The 10171-nt window shown below is 34.2% G+C and overlaps 1 non-coding gene across 1 annotated transcript; it reads left to right on the top strand.

The window, feature by feature from the left end:
• The first annotated feature begins 535 nt into the window (after nt 1-535).
• Nucleotides 536-639, top strand: LOC127898969 (small nucleolar RNA R71). The gene has a single exon (XR_008050737.1). It is a non-coding gene; the product is annotated as a small nucleolar RNA R71 (small nucleolar RNA).
• Nucleotides 640-10171: the final 9532 nt, after the last annotated feature.

Here is a 10171-nt window from a genome sequence, read left to right as displayed (position 1 = left end):
AATTTCAATTAGCAAAAAAATAATATAAAGAAAGAAAAAAAATCAAATCACCGAAAAAAAAAATCAATTCAAATTTGGTGGGTCACTCAAATTTATTTCGATGTCTTCTCCATGTGGTTGGTATTCTAGATATGGCTTTAATCTTTGACCATTAACTTTAAACGTGACACCATTCTTTGGGTCCTTAATTTCAATTACCCCATGTGGAAAAACAGTATGAACAATAAATGGGCCAGACCAACGAGAGCGTAACTTACTTGGGAATAGGTGCAAGCGAGAATTGAATAAAAGCACTTTCTGACCTAGAGTGAACGATTTTCTCATAATTTGCTTATCATGGAAGACTTTCATTCGTTGCTTGTAAATCTTGGCATTTTCGTATGCATCATTGCGAATTTCTTCAAGTTCTGCCAGCTGTAATCTTCTTTCTGATGCACTTTTTGACTTTAGCTCTCCTCCACTTGTTGCCATTAGCCATTCTTGCACATTCGGCAATAATCCCTTCAAAAAGTATTGGCATTGGTGCCATTTCTCGTACCCATGATGTGGACACTTCAAGAGTAGCCCATTGAATCGCTCCCATGTTTCAAAAAACTGCTCGTCCTCTCTCTGGGTAAACTCTGAGATTTCCCTGCGAATAGCATTGGTTTTATGCACTGGGAAATATTTATTCAAAAATTTTGTTACCATTTGTTCCCATGATGAAATGCTATTAGCAGGTAAAGTATTTAACCATGAACGAGCTCTATCCTTTAAAGAAAATAGGAATAATCTGAGTTTAATATCATCGTCTGAAAAATTTTCATATTTAAAAGTTTGACAAATTGCATGAAAATCATTCAGATGATTATATAGGTCCTCATTTTCTAGGCCATAAAATGTTGGGAGACAATTTAGCACACTGGGTTTTAATTCAAAACTCCTAACAGCTACATTTGGGTATCTTAGGCATGATGTGCTCAAATTAGCTAAGGGACTAAAATAGTCCTTAAATGGCCTCTCCTGTGGTGCTTGTAAATCCATTTTATTTTTAACGTTCTTGTGCATGCGAAGTGTTTTTTCTAGTTCAAGGTCTATAGGTTCAAGATTAGATAATAATGACCTACGACCATGCATGCAAAACAAATAAAAAAAATAAAGATGGGAACAAAACAAATAAAATTAAAGAAGAGAGAGAAATTACGATACTAACCTTATTGCGCTATTACAACCTTTCTATAAAAATACACAAAAACAAATATGTGAAATTAACTAAAAATTAAATTAAAACTTAATAAAGAAAATTAAATTAAGATAAACAAAAATTACAAAGAAAAATAACTTAAAAATTAAATTGTATAATTGTAAAGAATAGAGAAAGAAAAGAAATACTAACCTCTAAATGCAGATTCACTTTTTTTTCTTTTTTTTTTAAAAAAAATACAAGACAACAATTTAAAAGAAATTATTCACACAAATTAATTCTATGAATTAAAATTACTTACCTCCCCGGCAACGGCGCCAAAAACTTGTTGTGCACATTTTAATGTACTCGCAAGCGCAAGAATCTATTGTAGTATAGATCAATGGTGACGAGTGTCGATCCCACGAGGAGGTGGATTTTAATTATATGTAGAATTAATTTTGTAAATGGGTGGTTGAATTGTGGTGGAAGTGATTTAAATTATCCTAAAATTGGAATTGAGATGACGATAATAAATTCTAAAATTGGAATTGCAATGGCGAGAATAAATTGAAGCGAAATCTATTGAAATGATGTACTTGGGTATCTGGATCCGTATCAACATGCATCATGGGCTAAATAATCCTTATTAATGCCAATTAAATCATGAGGGGGGAATCCACACCTTATGAACCACACTCTAATCAATATGGTGCTAAGGGCTTACCGTGCCAAATAATAATAACCTTATACTAGAGAGCCGGTGAAACCAAGGCGGTACTAGACAAGATTAGTATTATTTATCGATGAGAAGTCAAAACATCCACAAAAATTAAAGGGGAAGAGAAAATAAATTTACCAAATTAAGCCCATGACACATGTTGAGACTTCACCTTCAACCCAAGCTTGAAAGAAAATTAGCCACTCATAATTGAACTAGGGGCAAAATGGGAATTTATTAAAATACGAAGAAAATACAAGATGAAGAAGGAATTACAGAAAATGGATCCCAAAAATGGATTCAGAGATCTCCAATTAGGGGGGAGAGGTCCCCTTTTTATAGATACATGGAGTAAATCATGGCCATAGGATTAAAAACAGTTTGGACGCTCAGGATTGCGCCACGTCATCAGTCAACAGTACGTGGTTTGACCACGTGGATGAACAGTAACACAGTTTGACCCAGATGAATAGTAATGCGGTTTGACCCGGATGAACAGTAATACGGTTTGGTTGAAAATAATCCTGTGTGATGCATGTACCGTACGCGAGATTTTTCGTCCATTGATATGCTGCCGCATCACCATCAACAGTACATAAGAATTTTAGCCCAACAGGATCGTGACACCTCATTAGTCAATGCCACATCATCGGTCAATGCCACGTCATCATCCGTCTATGTGAACAGTGTCGTGAACAGTAACGTATACAGTACAGTACACGTGAATAGTACCGTACATGTGAACAGTGCTATTTTTCCTTTTATGCTCCTCCTAAGGTTTTTGACCGTCCTGAGTTCAAAAGTGATGTCTGTTTTGCCATCTGATCTCTCGTTTATTGTGAAATAATACTTAATTAAAATAAAACAAACGGAATTAAATCAAAAGAAGGTTAAATTCATAAAAGTAAAGGTGTTAGTAAGACTTGAAATGTAAAATGACGATTTTCTCCTTTATAAATATGCATTTTCTAACGCTCAACAACAACCTCCAACTTACTACCAACCACAGTTCATCCTGAATTATAGCCAAGGAGTGGCTTCACCATTGGGTGGTAGTGGTTGTCCGACTAATATCAGAGCCAAACAAAACTGTTTGCCCACAAGCTAGAATATAATTATATCGGCGAGAAACCAGTGACATATATTCTAATGGTCATCCCGAATGGGGACTTTATCAGTTTGCACTACTGGTATAACAAGCCACGTACAATTATCTTATATCTTTGAGCATAATGCTTTTTTATTAAAAATGAAGTGGTAAATATGAGATCTGTTCGTCTCGAATAGGAAATAAAGGAAAATCCAAAACAAAATGGCATCTTCATCAAATAGTTCAGATAATCTTGCTCCTGTTACTATTTCTTCAACTCTCTCACTCCCCAGATCTTGTTCTAAACACCAACACATCAATCTCCTACATGATCAAGAAGGAGAACAGTTCACCTCAGTATTCATCATCCACCGACCTTATTTCCAACACTCTATCACCAAACTCTTTTAGACTCAGGACCAAGCATATGAATGGAAGACCGTTCCTCATAGTTTCCCCCTAAATCATTACCCAAACCTTGTCTCTGCACTGAAACAATACCTCTTTGAACTAAACAATGTCCAGTTCCCTCCTATTGACATCCAGCACACCTCCCTTGGACCACAATATGAACTCATAACCGTTCCGACTGCCAGGTCACCATAATCCAGTAAGCTTCTTCCGTCTGGAATTCTGATTAAAGAATAAAAGCTTGATTTCATGGATATTCTCTTCCAATATTCACAAGACCCATGGAAAGAATTCACCTCAATCATTCATCCTACTGAAGCATCACATGTTCCCTCCTCAAGCGCAACCCCACCGACAGACTCATATGCACCCTCTACACGTACTATTCCACCAATGGTGACAGATACACCAACAGGCTCACCTACCCGACTATATTATGAAAACTGACAATAGTGGCAGATACCATTTGGTGAAGTAGACAGTGATGTTGACAACTTATCTCCCTCGCACAGTTTTTAAGGCACTTTGTGATAATTGCTTTTGCTTTCGTAAAAGCAAAACTTTTCTTTATCTTGTAATAGTTGCTTTTGCTTTTGTAAAAGCAAAGTGTTTGCTTTGGCGTGCTTTACTTTATCTTGATTTTTCTCTTTTCCTTTATTTCCTAGGAAGGACAACAAGTTCTCATAATAGTTCACTTCAATCTCTTTTAATGAGTATGCTCTACACACGCCTCTTTATAAAATCTTGTGCATTAGAAAGTTTTTGGGTTTGAGATCGATCGTACCAACCACAGTTTATCCTGAATTATAGCCAAGGAGTGGCTTCACCATTGGGTGGTAGTGGTTGTTCGATTGGTATCAGAGCCCAGGTGTTCACCGAGGGGTATGAGTGTGTGAAAGATAAGCACCTCATCCCACATCGGTTGGGATCCTGGCTGTGTGCTAGCTTATAAGTGCTGGGTAGTCCTCACCTCACAAGACGTCTTTTGCGGCTGAGTTAGACTTCGGCCCAAGATGGTAGTAGAGCAAGATAAAGTACTAAATTAATTTATGAAAACATTAACCAACAAGAAAAAAAAAAGATAACAATGTCACTGATTTTGGAGTCTACATATGCCTTCATTGTTTTTTCACTTACAAGGACACAAAATCAATCAACACACCATGAAAAATAAGTCTTGTATATTTTAAGGGAAAAATAATCATAAATTACTTGTATGTTACCTCGTGATTGTAGGCTATAATTAACTTGGCAACATATGTAGCCCATTGATCCCGAAGTCACAAGAGGTCCTTAACGGTGTATTCATCAATTCCCTTGAACTTTAATTTCAAAACAACAAGTTATTCACCGAAAATCTTTGACTAAACTACTTAATTATCATTCATTTAAATATATTCGTGTGATAACAATTAACGCCAACAAATAAACTCCAACAATGTTACTGTTTTATCAAAAATTATATAGGTAAATACTGAACATTCGATCATGGTAATTGAAAAAACAATTCAATGAGTGTTGATGTACTTATTCTATCAATTACTACTTTACAATCAACTTATACAATAATGTTCGATAGCTAAAGCAGCTTGTGAACCCCAACACTACCCAATTTAATGCAAATATAGATGTAGATACAAAACCTTAATTAGGATAACTTATCCTCATCAAAGTAAAGTACACATCCCCACTAATAACAACTTTGCAACCCATGTAATTGTTTTGTATATCCCAACTTTGCAACACACACACATAGATATACAGTACATTGTGTATATCTCAAATCCTAATTCATGTCTCTATGGCTATTCATATAATCTATTCAACAGTATGCAACATACTTGCCATTATAAGTACCCTTACTTACAATATATAAAATAAATAAAATATACGGTAAAAAGATAACTATCAAGAAGCACACAATAGGTCTTTAAGCTGATTCATTTCACAATACATTAAAACAATATAATGCAGTATTGTAAAAACTATTTTCAATACTTACATTATTTTTCAGAACGTTCACATTTGTGACGATATCTTGGATGTATTTCATCACGTAGTAACCACATTCAAAGCTGCTAGGTTGCCTCAGACACTACAAAATCAAAATTTCATAATTTTTTTACTGTACATTAACAATAATTATTTAGATTTGTCTCATTTTTACCTTGATGGAGACCCATTGAACATTGGCATTTGTATCAGACTTTAAAGTCTGATGTATTCGAATCCCACTACAATGAAGACGTAGCCAACGTTAGCAAATAATTAACATAAAATAGAAAAATAAAACAACATGATAAAAGATAAAAATAACAAACTTTACTAATTCACAATCTGCATTAGCTCTTCATCAGGACTACCTTCCAAGGGATCAAGATAATAGACTGTATGTCTCACCATATCAATTATGAATAATACCCAGTGGCCACTAAACAAAGTAAAAATTGTTCTTACACATGAATTACAAGTAATTGTTTTTACATAATTAATCTACTAAATAAAGAATATGGTTAGCAAATGAAAAAGCTTATACCCAAGGTTATATGGGAATATGATGAGTTGTCCCAACTCTGCCAAGCCTAAACGTTTTGAAATATATTGAGTCCTATCTTTAAAACTAGCCTTTGGATATAGCTTGTCAAAAAGCCCAAACTGAACCGGCTTGGTATTTCTATTGTTCTCCATCTCCTCATGCAAGTTTCTAAGAGAAAACAAACATATATAACGAAGTAAGTTTGAATAAAAAAAGCAAAAAAATAGCTCAAAGTTTAATAAAACATATGCTACGATTTACCGGACTCGATCCATATGTTAATGACGTAGTTTAATACCTCCTTAAACTCGATGATCTCAGAGCAAATAATTTTGTCCAAATGTGTTTTCCAAATTTCACTAAAAGTTGTTGTGTCATGCTGAATCCTGATCAACCGAGGCAAGGAATTCTCAATAGACATAGTAAGTATGTTCATATATTCACTCATATCATTCTTTCTTGATTGTGCAGCTGCCCGTGTATTCTTCACACGTAGCTTGAGGTTTTTTACTACTGGTTTGATGACCGATGGTTCTTTTTTTTAGTACTCTCTCATCACAGGAGAACTGCACATCTAGTACTTTAGGAGTTAGTTTAGGAGATCTTCAAGGTGTAGGCTTTGAAGTAATTTCACACTCTACTTTTTTTGGAGTTTGTTGAGGAGTTGGTTGGGAAATTATGGTATGAGTGTCCTTCATTTTACTCTTCACAGATTTTGGAGTCAACTTATCCAATGGGAAATCAACCTATGAAATAATCAAAATATATACCATTAGTAGTAATACATACACATACAAATAGAAATAAAATAATGACCTGTAATATTCTCTGTACTAACCTTTCTGTTTGCAAGAGTTTCAGGCGATTGTTGATAATTGTCAATCTGAACAACAGTGGAAGTTTTGGGCTTAGGAAAGTACATAGATGGGGTGATGAATTATCCCACTCCTTGCACCCTGCTTCCATTTGGCTGCTTCTAAAGGGCTTGACCTAGAATGTCATTTGACCCTTGTGATTGGAATGTTCCTTGTTCAACTTGACTCTTCAGCTCATTGTACCAAAAACATTTATAAATCTACAATTACGAGGATAAGATATTAGCTAAAATAAACTAATATCCTTCTCAAATCTTCAAAACAAAGCAAGTCCGTATATAGTCTAAATTGAAACTACAGAAAATATTACAAGACAACACCTCATAGAAGCGCTTGATCTCCTGGACATCTCTTTCATTACACACACAGACACGCATGCACACAAGTTTTAACCTTTTTTATATGCAAAGAAGTAAGTTCTGATAAAGTATTACTGAGCTTCTGTCACTTGTAAAATGTTACCAGACAGTTATTACAACAAGCATTATATATGTATGTAAATATATACATGTGCACACACACATTATAAAAGAAATTCAAAAGAATTAAGTATACAAGTGACTTACTATTTTCTCAGAAATTGGCATCACTTCAGAAGCATATTTGCCATCTCGGTCTACTCGTGCCATTAATCAAGCTTCATTACGGCCAATCTCTTGATAAAAAACTCCACTCTCATTTTTCTGTTACAAGTTGACAGAAAACAAAAAGAATTGATTATATTATATTATATGCATTAGTTGGGTTATATTGCATAACTATATTAGATTACTTACCATACATATTTTTCTATAAAACATGCCACCATATCTTATGCTACTAAAGCGATGATTGTAGATATTCTTTGCTCTTTTATCTTTTGCTTTTTTTCCTTTTTCCTACACAAATAGTACGACAAAGAACAAAAAGGTTACCATTTATTATTATTAACTAGCAACAAATAAATCAAGTAATATTAACAAATAACACACCTTAAATTCTTCAGAAAAAACTTTGTCAACAAAAAGTTTATAATCTTCTTTTTTAATGCTCGGATATTCAATAGGAGGCAACCTCAGTGATTTTCAATCATCCTTGTAAGGTAGAACGAATTCAGTTGGCAGCTGACTTCTAAAGTTTCTTGATGCAACCCCCATCCATTTTAACACTTGGCTTTTGCATTCAAGCTCAATTTGAACTTTTTCTTTAAACTAATGACATGGATTAGCAGCAACTTTAAACAAAACTAGAAGTTATATAAAATCATTAAACATACTATTAAACAAGTAAAGAAAACCTGAAAATGAAGCCACATAGTTTCCTTCATCTCCAATGTCACACGCCTCCAATGATCAGGTAAGAACGAAATTGTTTCACGTACAATGACTCTAATGTAACTCCTAAGATCATTCCTTTCCTTTCCAACTGGAACACCATAAGAATTGTACTCAATTATAGCTTCATTACTAAATTATTCTTTTTGCAAGCCTTTTTTTTTTGTTTGTTTTCTTCTCCTTGGTCTTCCCTCGAGCTCTAGAAAAGTGAACTCATCATCTTCAACCATCTCCTATAATCCTAAAAATGATTAAAACAAATAAGCACATCAATTAAATTAAGAAGTTAATACAAGAGTAATAGCATATAATCAAATAAATAAATCACTTATTGGAAAACTGTAAAAATTGGTGCTGAAAACTAGCTACAATAATGCATTCAGTGATTTTCTAAATCAATATCTATTAGAATAGCATCACAATATTTTATGTCATAAATTCCTTCGTCATCTTTCTCATCCAACTCACATATTGGAAGTTTGTTAGATAATGGCAAAAATACATCCAAGTCTTCACATCTTTCCCCATTTAACTTATAAGCTTTTTTAGTCACTGAACAAACTATTGATTTATTATTATATAGCTAGTCATTTACATAAAACACTTGCTTTGCATGACAAGCTAGAATAAAGCAATTAGATTTAAATCAACTACAGTAAAACCTAAATTGTCAATGCAAACCCATTATCATCTACCCAATCACATTTGAAAAGTTTTTTTTTTTAACCATCAGATAATCAAGTTGCCAAATCTCATCAATGACTCCATAAAACGTCATGTTTCAAGAATGGGGACTTTTATCTTTTGAGCTTGAAATTTGTAGAGTGTTAGCGACAACTCCAAGACCACTATTTTGGGTTACACGATTATTGTCCCGATCTCTCGTTGCAAAATTGAAGCCATTGGTCTTGTAGCCAGGGTAGGTCACCACGCTTGAGCGTGGTTTGTTTGCCAACGACCACACTATTTCGTCAACTGACACATTATTTGCTCTATCATGTGCTACCTTTAATTTAAATTAGAAAGTATAGTAATTAGTTACATGAAAAAAAATCTTGTTAAAATTGAAGTTTATATCCTATATTGTATTTAGTTAAGCAATAATTCTAACCTTTTCTTGTAACCAACCAGAAAATGTACAAATGTGTTTATTTTGCAACCACAATTTTTTTTTTTACCTTATAGAGGTTTCTTGATCCTAAATAATGTATATGCTCCATACAATGAGACCATATTAAGACTTCAAAAGTAGTATAGTAATCTTATGATACAATAGTTGTAACGCCAAATTCCATAATATTAAATTATGGAAAATGGGCTTTTAATAGAAATCGTGCATGGCTAGGGATGGCAAAATCCGGGTCCGGGTCCGGGTTTAGCCTTTCCGGTTCCAGACCCGGATGGTAATTTGAAAATACCGGACCCGGATATTTATACTCCGGGTTCGGTCCAGGTTCCAGGATTCCGGGTTTAGAACCCGGATGCTTGTTAAAGAGAAACGATTTTCTCTCTCCTCTGCTATGAATTCCTCCTTACATCTTTAACCTATTACCAACAGCAATGGAAAATAATGCAAAATCAAATAACTAAAAATAAATTCAAAGGCAATAGAGCATATACAAAATTCAATTTTCAAACATAATGATGACAAATTTGGCGATGATGATGATAAAGTGGGCTTTGTGGGGTTAAGTAAAGAAAAGTCGAAAAGGGGAGAAATGAGCTTTGGTCTTCAAAATCATGTATGTTGTTCAAACCATTTTTCCCATCTCCACCCTTGCTTTCTTCTTCCTTTGCTGCGGCTGCACTTCTAATCTCCTTTTCTTCTTCTTTTGCTGTTTGGTTTTTTATTTTGTATTCTTTAATTAATTTTTTATTCTTTCTTCATTGATCTTTTTCACCTTTGATGATGATGAACATGAACACAACAAAGTAGCGAAGCAATGGTGAGTGGCGATGATGATTTGATGAAGAGAAGGGCTGAACGAAGAGAAAATGGTTTGGCTTGATGATGATTTGATGAAGAGAAGGGAGAGAGTGGAAATGTTTGGCAGCGGCAGCGA

This window comes from Citrus sinensis, chromosome 7 (genome assembly GCF_022201045.2).
Source record: "Citrus sinensis cultivar Valencia sweet orange chromosome 7, DVS_A1.0, whole genome shotgun sequence".
Lineage (NCBI taxonomy): Eukaryota > Viridiplantae > Streptophyta > Magnoliopsida > Sapindales > Rutaceae > Citrus > Citrus sinensis.
Note: the sequence above shows the minus strand (reverse complement) of the source record. Positions and strands in the feature narration are given on the sequence as shown.